Genomic DNA, 25,671 nt, shown 5'->3' on the forward strand with positions numbered 1-25,671 from the left:
ACATACATGCATACATACATACATGCAGGCATACATCCTAACATGTAATAGCTGCTTTTAGTTCCCTGGGACTTAGTTCTTATTTTTAGATTTACCTACCCGGTGCTAGTCTCTGAGTGTGTTATTCCCTCCTCTCTCCAAGTTATTTCTGCTGTAAACATTGATGACAGTAGTAAACCGTAAGTGAACTATAACCCTTTGAACACACTTTTTAAATGAATAGAATCAGTTATTGGTAAGGGTGAAAGCCCTGCCAGTGTAAGTTGTGGGGGGAATATTGGGTTGGCAAGGAGGGGAATGTGGCTGGAGCCGACAACCGAATAATACACAGGTGTATAAAATAGGTGTTCACAGGTGTTAGTGAAAATGAGTAGGATTAATGTTGGTGATAGAGGTAGCGGTCTGTGTTGTGTGTTCCATTCTGTGCTGTCCCATCTTGGCTACTTTCATGAATTTTGTTTTGGCCCTTGTGCCATTTAGTTTGTTAAGTATGTTTTGTCTGTGTTATTTTTGTTTATTTGTGTATTAAAGAGCACAATAGTGCAATTTAACTTGCAGATTTCTGTGTCTGAGTCTCTCTTCCTGTAAATACTATGTGGGCTGTGACGTTATCGCACCACAGTAAATGATCAGGATTTGACAGGACAGTTTAAGAAACTGAAGATGAAACACAGACAAATGTTATAAAAACTCTGGAAGATATTGGTCCTGATACCTCACCTTTGAATACTATTTGCAAAGGTGCAAAGCTTTCCTTTTTGTAATTATTTTTGTATTTATTAACAGGTTTGACCCTGAGTGTGTGTGTTGCCTCTCCAGCCTCTCCTGATTGGGGAGGAGCCATAGACAGATGTAATTTGGTCAGATTAAACTAAATGTATGGAGAGTAGGGAGGCCAGTTACTTAGTTCAGAGAGGAACTCGTCCTAACGGCTCATGAGTTAATAATACTGACATCAGCATAAGACACATACTTACCTCTTGACATTTGCCTGATCCACCACATGGTAAGACGTTAAGCGGTTTGGGTCCAGCCCTTGCCTTTCCATTCAATTCAACTGACTGAGATGAGAACAGAGGATAGAAATGTGTGTCCTATGGAAGTGCAATGAAACAAGCCTCTGTAACATCATTCAGAACCACTCAGAATGACTGTAACATAACAAAATGTAGAAGCTACTTATAAAATACCTATAAAAGAAAACACCAATACACTATGTGTTTAAAATGTGCTGCAAGCTGTTGTAACCACACTCCTGACTTAAGGAGGGAGTTTATTATGACAGTAAAACAGTTGGAACTTCCTTGTGCTTCTGAAATCTCTGCTGCAGCAGCAGTTGTTATGGCAATGGTAAAGGATGCAGCTGGCTGTATAGGTCAAAACTTTGATAATTATTGCCATAGCAACGGCTGTATTTAGTTCTGAATCAGAATTTGAAGGATAGTCTTGCTCGTGATATTCTAGGATTCAGAGAAATGTGAGCATGTAAATTAAGTGTGTGTGTGGTGGGGGGTCAAAGCAAGGAAAGCACACAAACTTGCTATTTTATTTGCTACTCTATTATTATTATTATTTTATGAAGGAAATTTGAGCCAATGGAATGTGTTTGAAAAGTAAATATCATCAAGTGTCAATTGAATTCATTTCTACATACCCCTTACTGTTGTAGGGTGTTTTAAATCATTCTGAGAGGTTCCGGAGCCCGCCAGTCGATTATACATAGTGGTCAAAAATGTGCAAACACCCAACGATTTACAGCAAGACTAGGGGTGGGATTGTATTGCCCATTTTACACACTCAGACCCTTTACTTACTAAATACCCTGGTACCTCTAAACAGATAATTCTCTACTCTTTAAAAATATGCTATATATTTTAATGAGAAGACTTGAAGTATGTTCTCCTTTTTCTAGGAAAGCATCACAGCTGGGGATGGGGAGTTTGTTGCTGGATAGCTTCACTCACACTACTTGCTCACTGAATATTTTGGTATCCCTCTTTTAACATTGTAGCATTTTTATTGTTGGTCAAAAGGAAAGATTCAAGTGAAAATATTGTGGTTACAACTATTTTATTTTGCCTTCTTTTGTTTACACTACTGGCCCGCTCTAATAGCATACCAGCTTCAACATAATAAGCTAACTGCCACAGAGACACATACTGGTGTATCTCTATACAACCCCCCTAGCCAACAGACTATCCCAAACTCAGCTTCTCTCATTACCCATATGGAACGATAGCTTGTTACAATATGATTAATTTGCTAAAAATGCTGAATGACTGGGTGGATCACTTGTTCTCTATTTTATCCCAAAAATATTTTCCTGATTGGTGACTGCCAAGACAAGTACAATATTCAATGTAGAGTTGTCCTTGGTCACAAACTCCCCATCCCCAAGTGCTGCTTTCCTAGAAAAAGGAAAACATTTCGGGTGACCATTCTACTTGTGAGATCTCTCGTTCATTAAAATATTTAGCATATTTTTAAAGATGATTATTTATTCAGAGATACCAGGGTATTTAATAAGTAAGGGGACTGAATGAGGAAAATTGGGCAATACAATCCCCACCACTAGTGTTGCTGTGAATCATGTGCTGTTGCCATAATTTGTGGCGGTACAGTATTTAGCTGCTGATGTGATGAGATGTGTAGAAGCACAGTGCTAGTGATCTTGATGAACCATGAACTTCAATGTGCCTGACAGCTTCTACTTCAGCCCTCTCGTCTATCAGCCTGTTTACCAGGCAGGGGGCCACTGCTCTCAAGGTGCCCGGCTCACACTCCTAGCAGCACCAGCTGACACCCACACTGGAATCATACTAGCCCTGTCTCTGATACTTTACTTTCTGGGAGAATATTTACTACCTGAGGTTAAAGAAATTTCACAATTTCCATGTCTCCCATTCCTTGAGACCTATAGATTTAGTAAGATTTGTGGAATTATTGTTAGCAAACATCATTTTAAGAAACTCCCAGGTGGTTTGAAAAAATAACGTCATTTAAATGCATTTGCTATGGTAATTTTAAAAACCCACGCTGGAATTATTGGTTCTGTATTTACTTGTAAAATGTTATTAATAAAACAAAATCACAATTTTTCCCTTTGTTGTTTTGCTTCCTTGTACAACTAGGCCAGAGGTGGTTACATTGAAAAAAATTAAAAAAAAAAAATCTGCTTCTGACCAACAGGCTGATTGACAGTACTGTGGGGAGAAGGCCTCTGAAGTAGAGAAATGTAGCATCGTTGTGGGACTGGCATATATATATATATATATATATATATATATATATATATATATATATATATATATATATATATATATATATATAATTTCTTTTTAGGTTCGAGCACATTCAAACAAGAGGCCACCGTCTTTTCTTGCAGGCAAGAGTTGAACTGGAGGAAGGATATTATCTCTCTCCAATTAACGGAGGTTGGCCCTTATTTTACACAGTTGAATGAATAGCATCTATAACCTCCAGCGTGCCTTCGGAAAGCACTCTGATTTCATACATAGCAAACAGCGCTGATGTCATTATAAACATGCCCTCTCCTCCATTTCAACCGATGCAGAACACTAAGTCCCTGTTGCCATGGTGACTCAGAGGAAATTTCAGGGCTCACATTCGGGGAGAATAACCTTAACGCAAGTGTGAGCAGGATGGCTTGGCGGTGACGTCAGACCAGGAAGAGACGGACACTGATACAGCGGTTGAAGTGCTGATGCGCATCTATTAGAAATAAAAAGTTTAAACACAAAACACTTCACACAATACAAAATGGCACAGTGGCCAAAATAAACAGAAAGATACAAAACACAGTGAACAAACATTTGTCATGCTGGTCCAAATCCAGCACTAGTAGCAAGTGTTTATATTTATATTGTCAGTTACGTCTCTCTCTTGTTCTTACTCCCTGGCCATTAATTACCAATTACCAGACATTTCTAAAAAGCACCACCCACTGCTGAAGCCCCTGGAAACAGTGTAGAAAATCAAAGTAAAACAGTGAAGTCATGTTAAGCAGCACAGGTTAGCATGGTAATGAAGAGACAAGTATTGTAACACATTGTAAATCACAGTGAAATCATAAAGAACTGGTACATTTCTGTGGTAGACTTGTATGCACAAGAGACTAATTGGTATACAATAGTAATAGCATTGTATTTTATTATTGTACACCCTCAATTAATTAACATTTTATACTTTTGGACAGACACAGAATCATGATTAATTAGCAAACAAAGGGGATGAACTCCTGTACCAGTAAATGCTATCCTATGATGTTAACATTTAGACTGAAGGAATGTTGATATTAATTAATAAATTATCCAACAAATTAGATGAAGAAATAAGATACCAGTGCATGATCAAGACAGTGGTCCAAGTGGAACATTGCAGTTGATGCATTAAAAAATATATTTAAAATAAAAATACACAAACATTCTAATAAACTCACTTTACAAACAGAAACAGGTTGTTTAATAGTGTTAAAACAGTAATATTGATGCTTAGACAAAATTCCTGATACTAACTTCAACAAGTTTGATGTCAATTCCAACCTGTTTCTGCACACCAGCAAAAAAACATTAAATACTTTCTTGCAACTAGCAAACACTGGTATTCTCAGCAGGGTTCATATGGAATAGCTTTCTGTATAGAACAAGGCCAAGGGGGGCTTTTGTTTGCCATGATAACCTTTCACAGCTGAAAACTGAATGCTTTACTCGGTATACAACTCACATTGATTGATTAGTCAACAGTGGGGAGTTCTGCACCTGTTATGCCATTGTATAACAAGATTTGTTAACATGTATGGGATCAGCTGAATACAGGGAGACTGGGTGTTGTAGTTAAAATGCTGGCGGTGCCCAAAAATGTATTGCAATACAGTAAGCCACCACAAGGGTACCAGCAATAGTAGCCTTACTAATGAAAACACATATCACAAATCCTAACAAAACAAAGGTTTGCCTACAAATATTGTGTCCAGGGGCAGATTAACCTTTTGTGGGCCTGGAGCCAAACTGATTTATGGGTGCCCATTTTTTCCCCTTGTAATATGGGAGTTGGGGAAGTGTGTAAAAGACAGGAGATCGAGACAGACGTTGTCTTTGACACGCCACACAGACGTGCACGTTTTATTTACAATGTTTACAATAAGTTTGAGTTGCAGATGCAGGTGGTTGTCACTAGGGTAGCAGCAACGGTAGTCCAAATGGAGAAGGACATATACACAAGTGTAGATAAAATGATTTATAAATACAAAAATAGAAAACAAAACACTGTGGGTAAAAACAGCTAACGAAAGCCAAAGCTGGGCAAAACACCACTAAAAGGGAAACGTCACACTTTCTCACCCTTCAGATTTCTCATATGAACTATCAGCGCTGTAATTTTGTGCAGAGGGGGGACTTCCCCCTATACTCTAACCAATGGGCTAGATTTCAAAATGTTAAGGGGAATGGCAAAAAAGACTCTTTTACATATGAAAAACTTTAAAACATATTTTCTACTATTGAGAGGAACTGTTGTTCCTCGTACGTTAGAAAAACTTTTTTGAAACTACCATGAGTCTCTATTGTATACAGCTCCATGTTGCAGCAGCAAAACTAAATCACTTAGAATTACCATCTGTACCAGTAACAAAAGTCTGAAACTTTCTTACATCAAATGTGAAAAAAACCCCAAACATAAACACATCATTTACACAATGAGATATAAGTCGTCACACTAAGGTAAAATTGTTCTTCCGTTTACTTTTTTGAGAAAACAAAAGCTAAATAAATGGACATCTGCCAATCATATGATTCCACATGTTGGTCAACGTCAAAATAAAACCAGGGATCGCAAGCAGTTTGATAGCCACATAATTTATACTAAACAATGTATTTATGTTTTGAAACAGCACATATTGCAGAAAAAAAGAAAAAAAAATACCATCATTTGAACTTGCAATATGAAAACCTTGAAGAGCACACAGCCTTAGCCCGCTGTGCCACTGGGCAGTTGTTGAAATATATTAATTTTTTAAGCTTACATCCATGCCTGACCAGCTTTTGCTGAAAACGACGGTTCTGCTCGATTCTAGAAATGCACTATTTCCTAGTTCCTAATATCTAGTTTCCTGTTTAGATACCATAGAATGGAATTGTACACAAGAGTAGCATGGAGCTTCCTTGTCTAAATCTCTGATCTCTGATAAATTGTAGTTTCTTGTTTAATTAAAAATTAAATAAAGGAATAATTTATAAGGTAGAAATAAATAAATGCTTAAAAAATGCATAGAGGAATAAATATATTTAGAAAAACATATTTTTAAATAAATAAATGTAGAAATTAATGTTTATATTATAAATGTATAAATAAATTCATAAATAGAAAGCCAAAAAAAATATGTCATTGTGAGGCGCGAGTGTATTAAATGGAATGTCCAGACAGTAATTTATGTGTACAGAAATAAAATAATTTATTTTTATTTTCTATACACAACAAAAGGATTAAATAACAAACGAAAAACAAAATGGTGTGAGGGAAGGAGTGCAGGGGTGGGATCCAAAACAAACTGTGATGACTCGTCTTTAATTTGTCTTCGTGGTGACCCATACATAAACAAAAAAAAGACAAAAGAAATGTTAGTGTTTCAAAAATCCCGCTGCACAAAACCAGACTCTCCCTCCACCCGTTACTCCTCCTACTTTACTTTCGGACCAACCCCGAACACAGTAGTACGTTCCCTTTAGTATGTAATGTCCCGCCTCTGTAGTCAGTGGAACACCAATCCCCAACCGACACGTATCCTTCTCCTTCACTTGACTCCAGTGGCTGGAAGTTACATACTCGTACTTCCGCCCCTCACCAAGGTGCCGCCCCTCAAAAGATGACTTTTGCCATGGTCACGAGATCTTGGTAAGGGAAGTCCCGAGTTGGTTTGATGCCATCTACTGTCGGGAGGCTGAATCACAGACCGAAAACCCTTTGACTCATCACAGTCATATTAACACTAGAATCCCAGTGGCAGTCATTTTGGTGGTTTTTAGTTTTAAAATGTAATTTTCTCCAGTTGTGTAACAAATATTGGGCTGCGCGTTCAACCTTTCTGTTCATATGTATTATATATTCTCACAAAACATGAAACGTGGAAGTGTAGAAATAAGGGAAATATATTACACTATACCTAAAAGCCCCGGGAGCATTGACGTCCACACAGAAAACAATTGTATTTTGATTATACAGAACGGTATTCTAATTTATTATTTTTATTTACCAATCTGCAATGTGTTTAGCTGTAATCAGATTAGTCTCTACTATCTGTCTGAGTGAATGACTGAATGTGAATGACTGTCTATTGTTTTCAATCAGCCTTTTGAAGACTGCCAGCTGCACTTCGATTAGCATTGGGACTAGTTAAAATAAATATCAGAGACCGTGGAGTTTTACTATGCAAAAAATATGGAGTTGATGTTTTGGATCAGATGGCACAGAAGTATTCTGTGAAAGCTGGCTCCCGATGGTGGTCTGTTCAGGTGTTTTACAATGTATTGGACCTGGCAGCCATCAACTCCTGGGTACTTTGCAATGAATACACAGAGAAAAATTTACCAAGGAGAAAATATATTTAACATTTAGCACAGGAACTTCGCAAGAAGCATTTGGAACAGAAGGAGATTGCCAAGCGTGTACACACAGCTGAAGCTGGCAACCTAGTTGAGAGCCGCAAGAGACACCCATACCAGGTTGGCAAGTGCAATATAAATAAAACTTCGGACAGCTGTGCCCTGCGCAGAAAAGCACTGTGGAGAAGCACATTATCTGTGTTGATTGTGAACAACCTTCAAGGTAAAAGAATACCCTTTTGTCGAAAAAAAGAAAAACAAATTATACTTTTTGTTATAACCTCTTGTGTTGTGCACTTCTGTAAAATGTTTATTTATCTACATTGTTCAGTTGCTTTTGCTCATCTGATAATAAACCGATTGCTATTGAAAAGTAAAAAATGTATTGCTGTCATTTCAGTTTTATAAATATGTACCATATGTTGTAAACCGATGTCTGTTCAGATGTTTATTTATTTGCATTTTCTTGTTTTGATTTGTAAAATAATTATTCAAACCAGTTTATATATATATATATATATATATATATATATATATATATATATATATATATATATATATAAACACAGTGTCTATAGAAAGTCTACACCCCCTTTCAAAATTTTCACCTTTTCTTGCCTTATAACCTGGAAATAAAATGCATTAAAATAGTTTTTTTCATTTATTTACACATCCTGCCCCACAACGTCCAAGTGAAAAAAATATTCTAGAAATTTGAAGAAAATTGAAAAAAAATAAAAACTGAAATAACTTGGTTTGATAAGTGTCCGCCTCCCTTGTAATAGCAATCCTAAATTAGCTCAAAATCACACACCAAGTTAAGTGGCCTCCACCTGTGTTAAATTATAGTAATTCACATGATTTCAGGATAAATTCAGCAGTTCCTGTAGGTTTCTTCTGCTGGGCAGTGCATTTCAAAGCAAAGACTTAACCATGAGCACAAAGGTGCTTTCAAAAGAACTTCGGGACAAAGTTGTTGAAAGGCACAGATAAGGCGATGGATATAAAAAATAATATCAAAGGCCTTGAATATCCCTTGGAGCACAGTCAAGCAATTATTAAGAAGTGGAAGGTGTATGGCTCCACCAAGACCCTGCCTAGATCAGGCCATCCCTCCAAGAAGGCTTTTACGGCCAAGACTGGTCAAAGTGTGCATGTGACAACAATATTATAAGCACTCCACAAATCTGGCCTGTATGTTAGGGTGGCAAGAAGGAAGCCATTACTCAAGAAAGCCCACCTTGAATCCTGTTTCAAGTATGCAAAAAAAAAACACTCAGGAGATTCTGTAGCCATGTGGCAAAATGTTCAATGTTTTGGCATCTGACAAAACTAAAATGGAACTTTTTGGCCTAAATGCAAAGCATTATGTGTTGTGGGGTTTTGTGCGTTCGATGAGTGGAGAATCACCTGGGGATTGGAGACGGAGGTAATAATAATAATAATAATAATAATAATAATAATAATAATAATAATAATAATAGCTAAATATCAGCTCACCTTGTTTGTCTGTGTAGTCCGTTTTGTTTCATCTCTTTATTTTGGCTAAAGTGCCGTGTCCTGTGTTTTGTTTGTCTTGCAACCTTTTATTTTCTGCTTGTTTAATTATTAAATGCTGAGCGGTAACAATCGCTCAGCTTCACCAAACTCCACCTCTCTGTTTTGTGTTGATTCCTGTTTCTGGTCTGATGTCACCCACTGCAGCCGTCTTTGTGACAGGCATTTGTCAGGATAGAAGGGAAAATGAATGGAGCAAAGTACAGAGAAGTCCTTGAGGAAAACCTGCTGCCCTCTGCAAGAAAGCTGAAACTGGGACGGAAGTTCACCTTTCAGCATGACAACAGCCCAAAGCACACAGCCAACGCTACACTAGAGTGGCTAAGGAACAAAAAGGTAAATGTCCTTGAGTGGCCCAGTCAGAGTCCTGACCTAAATCCAATCGAAATTTGTGGCATGACTTGAAGATTGCTGTCCTCCCCAAGGAACTTGACAGTGCTTGAACAGTTTTGTAAAGAAGAATGGTCAAATATTGCCTAATCTAGCTGTGAAAAGTTGGTAGAGACCTATCCCAACATACTCACAGCTGTAATATTAACTGAGGGAGGTGGAGACTTATCCAATTATGATCGTTCAGTTTTGTATTTTTTAATATATAATTTTTTTCTCAGTAAAAACATTTCTCTCCTTAACAGTGTGGAGTATGGTGTGTAGATAAAAGTGGAAAAAAATCCTCATTTAAATGTATGAAACTCTGAGGCACTGACACACCAAATGTGAAAAAATGTCAAGGGGGTGTAGACTTTCTATAGGCACTGTATATAATATGTTTTGTTTGTTCAGATGCTTGTGGCTTACTCAATAAAAAAAAAAAAAATCGACTGTTTCTCCTTTCGTTATACTGTTTACAGTGTTTTGAATACAGCCATCAGAAAGACAGCTGTGGGGCTGCTAGTAAGAGGATATCTTCAGTCCTTCTAGTGTTAATTGATTTGGCTGATGCTTTTATCCACAGCAATTGACATTTGTATACCTATACAAGAAGTATGTTTCATGTAAAAAAAATAAAAATAATAAAATAAAAATGTATACAACAAGACATTAGTGCTTCTTCACTTGTAGCATGAGGAGTAGTGGTTAGAGCACTGTGATCTTGCCTGAAAGGTTGAGAGTTCCATCCCAGTTGGGGGACTACTGCTTTACATAGATTGACCCAGTAACTGTATGTAAAAAAAACAATGTCATAATTGTAAGTTGGCCTGGATAAGGGTGTTTGCTAAGAAATAAAATACCAATTTTCAGGCCTGGCTGGTATAGGGTGGGAGACTGCCTTGCAATACCAGGTACTTTAAACTTTTCTTTGGCGTTTTACTCAGTGGTGTAGTCGAGGGTATATGCAGGTAAATGGCATTTACCCACTTTGAATTTGAACAATTTTTTGTTTACTCACTTCTCATATAAGGGATACCGAGTTTACTCACTTCTGCTCTCCTGTGATGTGCAAATCCTGTGTTAAAGACAAAATATTTTAACGGCGAGCATCTGTGTTGTGTTGAATTTAAATCGAGGGAAGTAATGTTAAAACTGTACAATGCACTAGTAAGACCTCATCTTGAATATTGTGTGCAGTTCTGGTCACCTCGCTATAAAAAAGATATTGCTGCTCTAGAAAGAGTGCAAAGAAGAGCGACCAGAATTATTCCCTGCTTAAAAGGCATGTCATATGCAGACAGGCTAAAAGAATTGAATCTGTTCAGTCTTGAACAAAGAAGACTACGTGGTGACCTAATTCAAGCATTCAAAATTCTAAAAGGTATTGACAGTGTCGACCCCAAGGGACTTTTTAAGCCTGAAAAAAGAAACAAGGACCAGGGGTCAAAAATGGAGATTAGACAAAGAGGCATTCAGAACAGAAAATAGGAAGCACTTTTTTACACAGAGAATTGTGAGGGTCTGGAATCAACTCCCCAGTAATGTTGTTGAAGCTGACACCCTGGGATCCTTCAAGAAGCTGCTTGATGAAATTCTGGGATCAGTAAGCTACTAACAACCAAACGAGCAAGATGGGCCGAATGGCCTCCTCTCGTTTGTAAACTTTATTATGTTCTTATTTTCTTTGTCCTCAAAACACTATATACACCACGTTAAATACAACTCAAATGATCATTTCTTTCCATAACTCACTATATGTCAGGCTTCTAATTTAGCAAAATCCCACATATCCACTGAGCCAATCTGTGTGCAGTATCACAGTCATGTGACCCAATTATGGCAGCGCCCAGGAGGAGTATAGTAGGGTATTTAATCTTGTAAATTGTGATTTTACAATTAAATGCTGAATAATTAAAAAAAAAAATGCAGGGAAGTCAATTTTCTAACAGGGTGTGTATATATATATATATATATATTTGTATGAGCTTAACATGCAGCCTACAGCACTCAGTATTCCCAGGTGGTCTCCCATCCAAGTATTAACCAAGCCCAACATTTCTTTGCTTAAGCATTGCATGGTAAGTTTGATTTGAAGAGCTTTTTGCCGTCAGAGACGTTGCCCAGGGGTCACTACAAGGAAGTAACTCTTCTTGACCCCCTTCTAACAGGGTTAGCAATGGTGAATAAGCATTCACAAATAATGCTTGGAAAACCGTCACTCAGTTGTAACTGTGAAACTTCCCGTCATCTCCCTTGCAATGTCAACCCCACTTAAAGGTGTTTTCCATTTGTGGTCTCCCTCTGCGTGGGATGTGAAGTTTATTGTTGAAATTTATTGAAATGTGTAGCATCTTTAAAAGAAAGTATAAAGTCATTTTACAAAAACGTGGATATTTATACTTGGTTATGACCCTGACTGAAGATGTCATTAGCAAAGGGGACTGGATGTACTAACAGTGTCAAAAATAGGTCACGTTTTACTAAACATTATAAAACTAATAAACAAACATTTACCATAGTGAACACTATCGTAGTATGTTGCTTAAAACATAGTAACACAATATGCATAATAAAGTTGAGTCCTTATTTATAAATAGTAACACATTTAAAGCTTGGGACTCCCTGTCTTTGCCTTGCCGCCTAGCTATTTCATCCCGACTGCTCAACCTGTGTCATGCCTACTGTAGATGCCTGTAACCAGATCAAGACTATCGTGCTCATCCTGGAGAGGACATTCATCTTATGGACTGTGGACTGCCCTTGTAACTTTCAGAGAAATGTGCTTAAAAAAATTAATGCCTACAAGGCTGACTGCAGTCATACAGCTGGACTGGAAACTACCATACGAGTCAAAACAAGCTGCAAACTGGTGCTTTGCAAGAACATTGACATTGCCACGGGTCTCATTAATGGGTCAATAGGGAAGCTTCAAGCTGTTTCCTACTATCTGAAAAACACAACTATGGTCAAAACCATAACCATCTAATTTAACAATGGAGTCACCCGTAACTTTGAACATTTATTCTAAAAGTTTGAAATCATGGACAGAGTCTACATTGCTTGAGAGCAGTTCCCAGTCATTGGTGCTCATTCAATCACCATTCACAAATGCCAGGGTAAGACTAAAAACAGTTAGGATGGATCTTTGTAACTCCATTTCCTCCTATGGACAAAGTTTCATTGCACGTTCCAGAGTTACATCCTTAAGTGGTGTCCACCTTATCAACTTTTTGACCCCACCTGCATTTAGGCACCTCAAACTACAGTTGCAAAGTACAATACGCTCAGTTGGATTAATTGCCCCAAGTTGATAAGCTTGAAGGAGAACAACATGCACAAGGGACACAAGGTAAAAGATCGAGTGCATTTCATTCACCGAGCCATCACTAATGTTCAGGAACAGCAAAAGCCTCAATCTTCTAAGAGAACACTTGCAGTTACACATCCATTCAGCCAGGCTTGAGAAACCCAAATTTTACCTCATGCTATGCAAATGCAACATTGTAGTTCCTTCTTCACTTGCAGCCTCTGAAGCATTCATTAAAACACAGTCAACAATAGGCTATCAGGAGCTTTGTTCACAACTATGAACACTTCCCATCGACTGCATCTCTAACTACTGTGGGTATTTGTCACTTCTAAGGAGAACCCTTCAGTAGAGGTGTGCAGCAAGATGTTACAGAGTTTCTCACCAAATTGTCTGAAATATGTCTTGAAGTATCTTGCATGGTTTCAGTCACAATGTCATGACATTCTATATACTAGATGTAACTACTGCTAGTCAAACAGAAGTTGCATGTTGACCCTCTACATGTATCTGCTGGTACAGATTCTATGTGTTTGGAAGAACTCATCTATAGAAATTACAAATGGGCAAAGATTCTTGGTAGCAAATGTAGGCAATGCAAAACTTCTCCAATCATGAAACATGAACTTACTCAGTCAGCAGGAAGAATGATTGCACTCCAAACCAGACAGGACCATTACAAATCAACACAATGCCAAGTTTACTGCTGTGCAGAAGAGCAAAATTACTGTGGACAACAGGAATTACCGATTATCTTGCATTATCATACACCAAGGACAGAGTGTCATTCATGACACTATGTGTCTCTTCTTGCTGTGGGTGCTACTGGAAAATGGGGGCATGCAAATGATGCACTCATTCAAGTCAAACCATGGCCAACAAATGCAAAGGACATGGACATGGCCTTTTATTAAGAGATCTAATGCTTTACAAATGCCTTACATTGGCCTAACTTCATAACACCTCTATAACAAGGAGAATAATGTTTTTTTCAGCGTTAAAACGTGTTAGTATACTACCATTTAGCACTGAAATGCATATGTACCTTTTTAACCATTCATAACATGGTTGTTTTGTACCTACGTAAATATCAATATATCAATACCTACCAAAATAGACATATTGTTTTCACCACATCGATGTATATTTGCAAATAAAACAATACAATGTTTACACTTTCAATACTGTCCAAAAGTCCCTTCTACCATTATTTTACTTTCAAATCTTTTCTCATTTCTCTTATATTACTCTACTTACTACTCTCTTGGCTTGTCTGTCTGTCTATTTGCCATAGACATTTAAAAATAGCTTTCCCTCGCTTTATTAATTATTTGATCAAGTAAAAAAAAGAAGTGATATCTATAACAAAAACATTGTTAATGTAAAAAAAAACAAGTTAGAAAAAAGCAACAGCTGTTTAAAGTGGTGATATCAAGCACAAAAGCCCAAGTTAGAAGCAAATGGGGCAACCTTATCAAGCATCAAACAAATAGACACAATTGGAAAGGTTATGGGGCCCAACATTCACACAACTGTTGCTTCTAAGTTGGCTTCTTTTTTCATCGCTCCACTTTACATTGAAATGTTCTTTGTACAACTTCAAGGGTATTGTGACCATTCCCTTATCAGCTCAAAAGTCACATCTGCAACAAAAAACATTGACATTGCACGACCAAAAAAACACCCCCAGCACTTCCCATACACTTACCTTGCATTCTCATTATCACTTGCACTCATTGCCAATTAACAGACTTGCACTCATTGCCAAATTGGTCTTGTTCATCATCTTCACCTGTTTGATGATATATATATATATATATATATATATATATATATATATATATATATATATATATATATTAGTATAATGTGGCAGAGCAGAGCTCTGCCCTTTATAAATTGGGAGAGATGGGGTTAAATTTCCCTACCTGCCTGGGTTTATTGTATACAGGTGGCTGGGGTTGATTAGAGTAATTAACGATCAATCAGCACCCAGCCACCTGACATAAAAGGAGGCCTCAGCTTCCCGTTAGGGAGAGGAGGGAGCTGAGGAAGCAAGCAGATGGTTGTGCTTGCTGTTTTTGGTTTTGTGGTTTTTTTATTTAATTTTCTATTCCAGTGAAGGCATCACCCAGCCTGGAAACCTTTACTTTTGTAAGTTTTCTTTTGTATTTTGTTATTTGTGTTTAAATATCTTTGTTTTTGCCCTTGTGCCCTTTTATTTTGTGTTTATTTATAATAAAAGTATCATTTTCTTGAACTGCAGTCTGTTACTGGGCCTCTATCCACTCGTCAGCCTGTCACTATATATATTTTTTTCCAGTTTTTATTGAAATTTAAGGAGTTCAAGTCCAGTGAATAACCTGAAATAGTACAAAGGTAAGCAATGAACTGCCAGAGGTTAAAAAAAAAAGTTTAGGTTCCCAAAAACTGAAAAAAAAAAAAATGTACATTTCAGAGTTATACAAAAAAGCCTTTTTCAGGGATCAAGTAACGGGTTAACAATTTACAGCTGTTCTGCAGCAATGGAAGTAAATTAAGCCTTGAAAGTTGATGCTAACAATTCCTACAGGTGTCCCAACTTTTGTTGATTACTTACAAACCCTCTGTCTGTATAAAAGCAGGGTTGGAACAGACTGTGTTACTACACCCTCTTAAGCATTATTTGGACAGTATTGTACTGCAGGAAGTAGTATATTGCTCTCATAATGGTGAGAAAAGGGCAATTAACAAAGGAAGACAGACAGACCATTATAACCCTTAAAAGTGTAGGTCTTTCCTTTAGAGAAATTGTAAAGAAAGCCAAGGTGTCAGTGAGTATAGTTTCCTACACCATCAAAAGGCACTTGGAAACTCTGACAGGAAGAGGTCTGGCAGACCCAAAGCCACAACAGAATGGGTCAGAGTCAACAGCTTGCGTGATAGATGGCTCACAGGACAACAGCTTCAAGCACAGCTTAACACTGGTTGAAGTAAACAAGTCTCAGTTTCAACTGTGAAGAGAAGACTTCGAGCTGCAGGTCTGACCCAGTAGGCACAACAGCAGGTTCTCCGCTATCGTTAGCCATATGCTTAGGACGATGCTGTCACATTAACTGGAAGTTAGCTGTAGGACTTTGTAGCAGGGTGGTAGGAAAGCCCTGCTGTTTAATCATATTGTTTGTTTATTTTTAGAATGGGGTCTCCCCCTCTGCTCCTGTGTTATTTTGTGTTTGTGTATTGTTTTATATTTTTGTATAGATGATGTGAACCGTTTTAGTTTTGTTATTGTTTTGCAGCATGGATGGGAAGCCCCATCCACATTATAAAACCTTGTGCAGAAGGTGCCCATCTCCCAAATTAAGTGATTAATTTGTTGCTAATCGGGAGATCTAATCGGGTCATCTGTATAAATGCCTGCAGCTCTCTGCACTCCGGGTGTGGGTGTTCGGAAGTGGAGAATGGGAGATCGAGAAGCCGAGAGAGATAGTTTAAAAGAATATAAGGATCAGTGAAGGCAGTTGCTCAGCCTGACCTTAGTGTTTATTTTTGTTTAAATATTTTATTTATTTTTGTTTTCTTCAAATAAAACGGCACATGCGCCACTGCACCGTACCCATCTGTTTGTTGTTCCACCTTCTGGTCTGAGTCACTGCAACGTCGTTTCCTGCCACAGACTTTTTCTGTTGTCTGCCACTCGGACAGTGACTTCAATAGTGCCACAGCTGTGCTTTGGTCCACTGTTTTAGACTGCAGACGTTTACTTGTTTCATTTATTCATGTAATGATTTTACTCCAAAATGCTGTCATAAATGCAGTCTCCAGCTGATCCATGGTTTCAACTAATGGGTTTTCCTCTGCTCGTGTGTCGCTGTTCTTCAGAGTGTCAGCACCCAGAGCCTATAGCGCAGATTTGTAGCTTCTGTAGTTGAACGAAAAACAACAAAGTGCATCCGCACGAGCTGACCGCCTTATGCCACTGAGTTTTCTCTTACTGTCATCAGATGTCTTCTCGTTCAAAGAATCTCGCTAGAGGCCCCAGCGATAAGTCGATCCTGAGAAAAACACATCAAGGTTGTGGACAAATCCAAAAAATGTAATTGCATCAGTGCACGACTCTTTGGCAGCACAGCCACATAGGCTCATGCATGGGATGTACACTGCTTTCTCGTTGACTGCAATTACCAGAGCTTGCACACCAGAGTAAGTGCCGTACACACTACTGGCGTTGTCATTTGTTATACTACTACAGTCCTTTAGATTGATGTTTAGTTCATCACTAAGAGTTTTAGTGATAACATTAAATAGATAAAGACCTGTATTCGATGTAACTAGAACACACTTTAAGAAGCGTTCCACAGGTGTACAGTTATTCAGCATGTAGCACACAGTAAATGTCAGCTAATCAGTATGGCTAATATCCGGCATGGAATTGATGCTGAAGGAAAAGTACTTAGCCAATCTTAGCTCATCAACAATGTTCTGCTTTACTTTGTCAGACAGGGAGAGCCAAATCATCTATTAGATAGTGCAGCTGAGCTGTTCGGACAAAACTTTTTAAACACAAAGCAAAAGACACAGCCAGCAAATTAGCCAGGGTCTTTCAATGGTTTCACCATTCTGAGACACTTGATTGATACAATGCTGTTACAGAGTTTCTTAAAATAAAATACAAACATTTAAATATTAATGACAACACAGTGTTTTGTGTGTTTTATTTATTTTTCCAAAACAAAAAAATCAATATAAGAATTTTAAATCCCTATTTAAATATTCAGTCACCAATTTTTTTCAGAATACCAATTTCTATTGCATTCAGAGATATTCGTTTTTTTATTATATATTATTTTTTGGCAGGTTGCTGTTTTGAGACTGTGGGGAAAGGTGTTTGTGGCAGAGCAAAGTTTTGTTTTTGTATTGCTTTATTTGTGTTTAAATCCCTTTATTTTGCCCTTGTGCACGTTTATTTTGTGTTTATTTATAATAAAAGTATATTTGTTTGAACTGCAGTCTGTCTCTGGGCCTCTATATACTCACCAGCCTGCCACATTTGGTGTCAGAGTGGGATAGTGCCACCTGGAAGCTCAGAACAGTATTTTTTATTTTTTTATTTATTTTTTTATTTTTGAATTTTTGGGATAATTAAAAAAAAAAAAAAAAAAAAATGGGAAAGAGCAGACAGCGGCAAAGGCAGGAAAAGCAGCAGCAGCTGAAGAAATGTAAGCTGCTGCAGCCACCGCTGGAGGACCCGGCCAGCCTCCTGGTGTTCCTGGTGTGGGAAGGAGGACCATCGTTGGCGGTCCTGTGCCCCCGGCAAACTGGTGTGGCCGGTGTGAGGAGGACGGCCACAACTGGGCAGGATGCCCCTACAACCAGGCCTAGGAAGAGGTGCAGTATTCACCCCGGGCATCAAGGGCCACCCCACTACATCCAGCACCACCACCTTCACCACCGTCCCCGGAGATCTGGGACTGGTTGATGCACCCTGAGGCAGACCTCGTCCACGATCTCCCGATAGTTATCAACATGCTGTGGTGTCGAGATGGGGAGAGGTGGGAACAGTGGGAGGAACAACACCACCCGGCGTCCTTCCCAGAGGTTGCCCTCATGGTGGTTAATTACCTGGTGGTAGACATGGGGAGCTGCCGTCGTCCCCGGAGCCAGAGAGAGGTGAGGAGCTGCCGTCGTCCCCGGAGCCAGAGAGGGAGGAGGAGGAGCCGCCGCCCCCGGAGCCAGAGAGGGAGGAGCCGCCGCTCCCCGGAGCCAGAGAGGGAGGAGCCGCCGCTCCCGGAGCCAGAGAGGGAGGAGCCGCCGCTCCCGGAGCCAGAGAGGGAGGAGCCGCCGCTCCCGGAGCCAGAGAGGGAGGAGCCACTGCTTCCAGAGCCAGAGAGGGAGGAGGTTCCGCTCTCAAAGCCCAGTGGGGAAGAGCTATGGCCTAAGGATGCCTGCCTTGCACCGCCCAAGGATGCCTGCCTTGCACCACGCAGAGATGCCACGCCCTGCTCCGCTCAGGGATGACTCATTTGGATTGCCTGCCGCTCCGCATTGCCTGGGGTTGCCTGCCGCTCCGCATTGCCTGGGGTTGCCTGCCGCTCCGCATCGCCTGGGGTTGCCTGCCGCTCCGCATCGCCTGGGGTTGCCTGCTGCTCCGCATCGCCTGGGGTTGCCTGCTGCTCCGCATCGCCTGGGGTTGCCTGCCGCTCCGCATCGCCTGGGGTTGCCTGCTGCTCCGCATCGCCTGGGGTTACTGCTGGTGTCTCCTTTTTGTTTTCTAGGGTTGCCGAGGGTCCGCTGCTGTCGCTGCCTCCACCACCAGAGGGAGCCGGGCCGCCGTCGCCGCCTCTGCCACCAGAGGGAGCTGGGCCGCCGTCGCCATACTACCTTGGAGATCTACCTTGGAGATTCGGGGCCCCCTCAACCAAAGAAGGCTTGGGGGCTCCGCCATCAACCACCCACCATAACAGCCCACCCAAGGGACATAATTGGACTCTTGGGGGGGGGTGGGGGGAAGGGGGGAGTTGGCCGATTGCGGCCGGTGTACGTTGTACATGGGGGGAGGTGTGTGGCAGAGCAAAGCTCTGCCCTTTTTAAATTGGCAGGGATGGGGTTAATTTCCCCTACCTGCCTGAGTTTATTAAGTTCAGGTGGCTGGGGTTGATTAGGTTAATTAACGATCAATCAGCGCCCAGCCACCTGACATAAAAGGAGGCCTCTGCTTCTCATTTGAGAGGAGGGAGCTGAGGAAGCAGGTTGGTGTTTGTGGTTTTTTGTATTTGTGAATCCAGTGAAGGCATTGCCCAGCCTGGAAACCTTAATTTTGCAAGTTTTGTTTTTGTTTTGATTTATTTGTGTTTAAATCCCTTTATTTTGCCCTTGTGCACGTTTATTTTGTGTTTATTTATAATAAAAGTATTTTTGTTTGAACTGCAGTCTGTCTCTGGGCCTCTATCCACTCACTAGCCTGCCACAGAGTTGCATAAAAAAAACAGCCCCTGTGTTCATCTGAGCCATTGTCGGTGTAGGCTGGAGTATCAACATTACTGCACACTCATTACTATCACAAGAGTCTCCACATCAATCGAACCAGTGAGGGATGTGGCAGCGCTGCTAACAAACTAATTGCTTATACCAGACAGTTTTGCTGTAGTTTCACCAGCTTCAGCTTTACATTTGCACTTCTGACTGCCGCTTAAATGCTTTTTCATGATTTTGTGGAAATCACTTGTCGAAGGTGATTCTTCTTCACTTTCTTTCACCCGCACCTGCAGCGCGCACTCATGAGTGTGCGTCAAGCACTGACGAAGCTAACAGTGACACAGTAATACCATGTGCCTGTAAATGACTAGAGTGCGCAAGAAAAATAGTAATGTATATCTACACCTTTCAAATAATTGAAATCCGCTACTGATTGTGCCTTGTGTGAAGTACTATTGCCATAGCTCAAAACTTGACCTGACAATGAACATCGTCACTTTGTAACAGCCTGGCATCTCTGCTGAGCCGTACATACGAGCAGCCTGAGAATGTACGGCCTCAATGTTGTGGTGAAATTCCTTGGATTCTCATAGAGCTTGTTGAAGTCACAACCCAAGGGGCCTTTCTGGACAATCTCAAGAGGCAGGGAATCAAAATTGAATAAAGAATGTTTTAATTTGTAGTTGCTGATCTACTCCACCTAAGGAATTCCACCCTAAGAAATAGTTAAAAGGGCTTTAAGATTAATAGTAACTCAGCACAGAGGATCATTAGTTTGGGGTAAGCAGCTCCCATCATGAAAAGGGAGGAATGTCCACACAACCAGATAAGTACAAAAGGTTAAACTTAATTTATATTCACAGAAATACCTTTTTGAAACAGACAAATCAGTACAATACTAGAAATATTTCTTCAAGCGTTTGTCGCTCGATTAACCAGGTAACTAGCTCATAATGAATACAGTTTTAATTGTTCAACTGTTTTATCACAAATGGATAACTAGCAAGCCCTATAACTAGGGCCCTACCAAATTCACTGTCCATTTGGGCAAATAAAAGTGCGTAACTGCTCTAAAACATGCAGTTCTGGGCCTAGTTTGAAAACAAACATTGGCCGAATGCTGTGTTTCATATGGTGGCAGCTGTGAGAGAGTGCCCTGTACTGACCCAGCTCAAAACTTTAAAAAAAAAATAGATAAATATATATTTTTTTTGTAATGGACGAAAAATGTTGTTGGAGACCACAGCTGTGCAACGAGAAAGCAACCGGCAACTGAGGGAACAGTGGCCCTTGTCGGAACCGGAGGGGCAGTTTTCAGAACTTGAGGTGCTGTTTTCAAAAATAGAGTGGCTTGCAGTAAGGGGAGGAGAAAAGTAGTAATAGCAGTACATTCCCCAGAATGCCATGGGAGGGAGTCAGGATGAGGTTGACCTGGCTCTAATTTTAAAGTGAAGCACCTGAGGCTGATTAAGCCACGGATGAAGGCAGGGGAAACCCTGTAGAGAGGGCTGAAGGAGGAAAAGCCATGTGCAGAGCAAACCTGTGTGAACCTTGTGAATTGTTAAACTTCTAAACTGTGTAAAACAATATTTGTGTTAATAAACATGCAGTTCTGTGTCTGGGTCACCTATTTTAAAGGGTGCAAATGAGCATTGGCCAAAGGCTGTGCTAGATTAAAAGATCAGCTGAGGGACCAGCTCGTTTTTGGAATCTCAAACAGGAGATTTATAAAGCCATCTACTAGATGCTGCTTATAAGGAAACTTGCATTGTGAGTGCATGGCCACGGATTTCAAGAAAATGCAGCCGGCCACAGTTTACAGTACAGGCAGCATAAGCAAAGAACCGGGAATCAGCCACCTAGTGAAGGAGTGCCTTTTAAAGGACTATGCTTGCCAGAATTGTAGGAAGTTGGAGCATCTAGTCAAGGCTTGTTGGAGCGCAAAAGCTGCAAGTGCTGATGTAAGCACCTCCCCAAGTAAACGCATGCTAGATCAGGGTAACTACATCACGTCAGGCCAGCTGAAGAGGATGAGACCCATTTGTCAACATCACAATAGTAATCTACCAGAGAAAGCACCACTCCATCCATGGAGATGAGCACAAAGGCCATGGGAGCATGTTCATGTTGATTTCTCTGAAAAGAATGGAGAGACATTCTTTGTCTTTTTAGATGCATACTCCAGATGGCCAGCAGTGATTAAAAAGAATAGCACAACTACTAGCAAAAAGATTGAGGTGTTTATGAAATATCTTTGCTGCATATGGGTTGCCAGAAGAATTTGTTTCAAACAATGGTCCGCAATTCACATTTGCGGAATTTGCTGAGTTTTAAGTGTGAATGCAGTAAAGCGTACCAAAAACTTTAAAACCCTCAAAACAATGGAGCTGCAGAGAAGTTAGTGCCGACGTTAAAGAACCTGCTGGAGAAAGATAGAGATTGTCACAGAACTATTGCACACAAGATAGTTATCTTCTTGTTTGGTTATCATTGCACCCCACATGCTACCATGGGTAAGACACCAGCAGAATTATTTTTGAGTAGGCAAATGCATACTAGGTGGTCAATATGGAAACAGCCTTTTTCAAAGAAAATGAAGGGATAGCAGGATACTATTGCATCTGATACTCAAACAAGAGTGGTTGTTTACCAACAGAAAGTACTTAGAATTTATCAGGGAAATTAACAGCCCATGAGATCCTTCCCTTCGGCCTGTCAAGTGTCAGCTGTCCATTACAAAAGTTGAAATTGCAGATATTCAAGATTGAAAGGTTGCCACTATCTACAAGGCATTTGAGTCCCCTAAGAAGTTCTTTATCTGTCATCACACCATATTAAAGGAACAAGTGATCACCGCACCTTATCTAGTAATAATCTGTTTCTTTTGTTTATGATTAAGAGAATGCTAAAGGACAAGCAAAATATTACAGTGAGTGTTTAGTGTTTGTTTTGTCAGTTTTAATTGTACTATTTGTTATTTATTAGACAGCTAATGTCATCCAGAGCTGCCGCTACAGGAGAGCACCAACCCGGACAATACTGCACTATTGTTCACAGATACATTGTATTTGCACCACTAGCACTAATAGCACTCACCCTGGGCTTGGACTTGTGTTGGTGTATTGTGAGTGTGTTTAAATACTGTGCTTATTATTTCAGGACTGAACCTCGTGTTTATTTAGCTGAGCAGTACACATTGTTGTGTACTGCCAGTCCTCCATTTATTATTTACTGTTGTCATCAGACTATTGTGACTTTGTTGTCTGTCGTTATCTTGCACACTTCATCATCTCTACACTGGTGCACTGAAACGCACCGTGCCACAGACCATAAAAGGATTTTGTTGTGTAATATAACAAAGGAAAGAAGGTATAACTTAAGTGCAAATACTGTCGAGTTACCATGCGTATTTTGACAGAAGTTTATACCTAGTGAACCTTGATTAGGCATTTTGGAATGTAACTGAAAAAAATAATTTCATACAGTATATAAAACGCAAGCACCCCCGGCCCCCCCCCCCCCCCCCAAGAAAAAATAATATTTACATAAAACTTGAAAATAGCTAAAAATAAGCAGCCAAAAATGAAACTGAACAGAAAAACAGAAAAACAGAAGCCCTACCTATAATTTAAAATGTCATTGTTTAAATAAGATAAAGATTAATAGAATGCAGTTTTAAAAGCATTTGTAGGTTTTGTATAACTATTTGTTGGCAAAATGTTGTTTGAGTATGTTCAGGAAAATATCAAGGCAAATATATTTGCTTTCTATTTTTATTATTAAATGGCGGTCAGATATGGGTGTAGTCCTGCCTTGCACACTGTGCCTGCCAGTTTAGGCTCTCGACCCTGTAAAAGATTAAGTGGATAATGATAATGGATGGATGGATGGATAATAGTTTATACTACAGGGTGGTACAATTCTAAACTAAAAGTAAATCTTCCTGGCCAAGGTGGACTATCATTTGTGTTGTAATTTGGTAGCTTGCTTGCGAAAAGGAGCATTTAGGGTGAAGGTCCTGAATAAAATTCTTGTTAACCAGTTTTCACTGATATGGCAAGTTTCAGCTTGACTGCCAAAAGCACTTACTTGTGGCATGTGTGTGTGTGTGTATGTCTGTGAGTGGGGTTTAGTTACATTTGTTGTTTTAATCAAATGGTGACAAGCACTGAAGTATGCTAATCTTGAGCCGCTGCATGTCTTTTAATTAAGAAATCTTGTCTTTGCATGTTTTTCTGATCCTTGACAACACAGCAGAAAAATACTGGAAAGAGAAAACATATTTTGGCAGCTCAGAGAAATGTGTATTTTGAGAGTAAAATGTTTCTTGAAGCAGACAGTACTCATATAATTTAGTATCATAGCTTGGATGAGAGTGGGCAGAATGTAAATGGTGCAGAAACAGTATCTGGCAAGTTGTCACAAAGATGGCCGGAGTGGGGGATGTCCGACCAGAAACAGGAAAATAAACGACAGAGAGAGGTGGAGTTTGGTGGAGCTGCGCGAATGGTCTCGCTCAGCATTTAATAGTGCACAGACAGACAGAAAATAAACAGTGGTAACAAACAAAAACCCAGGACAGGGCGCTGGTAGCCAAAATAAACAGAGAAACAAAAGAGACTATACAGACAAAACCCGGTGAACTTCTTTTTAACGATTATTATTATTCTCTTTACCTCCGTCTCCAATCCCGTTCTCCACTCACTGAACACACAACCCTGAGTATATGAAAACATGTTGCTTTTATGCAGCTGTACCGAGACTCGACTGCTAATCAATCATTCAATTGGAGTCGCGGTACAACTGCACTTGAATTAATAAAGCACAATTCCCTGTGCTTACGTATTACATTTTACTTGCACGTGAAGTGCTGTGCAATCCTCGTGCCTAAATACAAATATACATTTTAAACACTTGTGTTACACAGACCTGTTTATATCCCGTGTATCAATGACTATACACCAACATTTAACACACCACACACAACATATAACAGAAAATACACACAAGTGTACAAGGTCTCCTAAATAAATAACCTACCTTATGTTTTGCCAAAAAATATATAGTATTTCCATTTTGTTTAGGAATGGGTAGTATAATCTTTGGGTCAGAAGGAGGGGGGGGATATCTTTGCATTAGCTAAAACCACGTATGACATTAAAGGTTATATTTTACTTCCTAACAGTTCCTTATCGATGGGGTGTATAAACATATACAATACTATATTCATTAAGATAGCTTATCAATAGGATGTATAAACTTATAAAATAATGTTTTTGTTAAGATAGCTGTGATATTTCCTGTAGCATTGATTTTTAAGATGAATTGCAAAGCTGTGTCACTCACCTAATGTGGGAGTGTTGAACCATGGCTAACACTTCACCATCCCAATAGAAAGTCACTGGTGTGCTGCTGTTAGCTGTCTAGTACTACGTTTTAAACAAAGAGCATTTTGAAAGGTCAACCTCAGTAAAGCAGCAAAAAACAAAAAGGATATCACATTCTCATTGACCACACAAGGGAATAACAAGTTCTGTCTAGTAATGTATTTTTTACGCTTACTGTATAGGGCTTTACATTGAGTTGTCCCCTGAGTCATCAACAGCCAAAGAACATGGCCTCCCCACCACTGATTCAAGAACATGAGCCTCCTTACACTGATTCAAGAACATGACCCCCCTGCCACTGATTCAACAACATGACCTCCCTACCACTGATTCAAGAACATGACCACCCTACCACTGATTCAAGAACATGACCTCCCTGCCACTGATTCAAGAACATGACCCCCCTGCCACTGATTCAACAACATGACTTCCCTGCCACTGATTTAAGAACATGAGCCTCCTCACACTGATTCAAGAA

This window comes from Polyodon spathula, chromosome 24, assembly GCF_017654505.1.
Source record: "Polyodon spathula isolate WHYD16114869_AA chromosome 24, ASM1765450v1, whole genome shotgun sequence".
In the NCBI taxonomy this organism is placed as follows: domain Eukaryota; kingdom Metazoa; phylum Chordata; class Actinopteri; order Acipenseriformes; family Polyodontidae; genus Polyodon; species Polyodon spathula.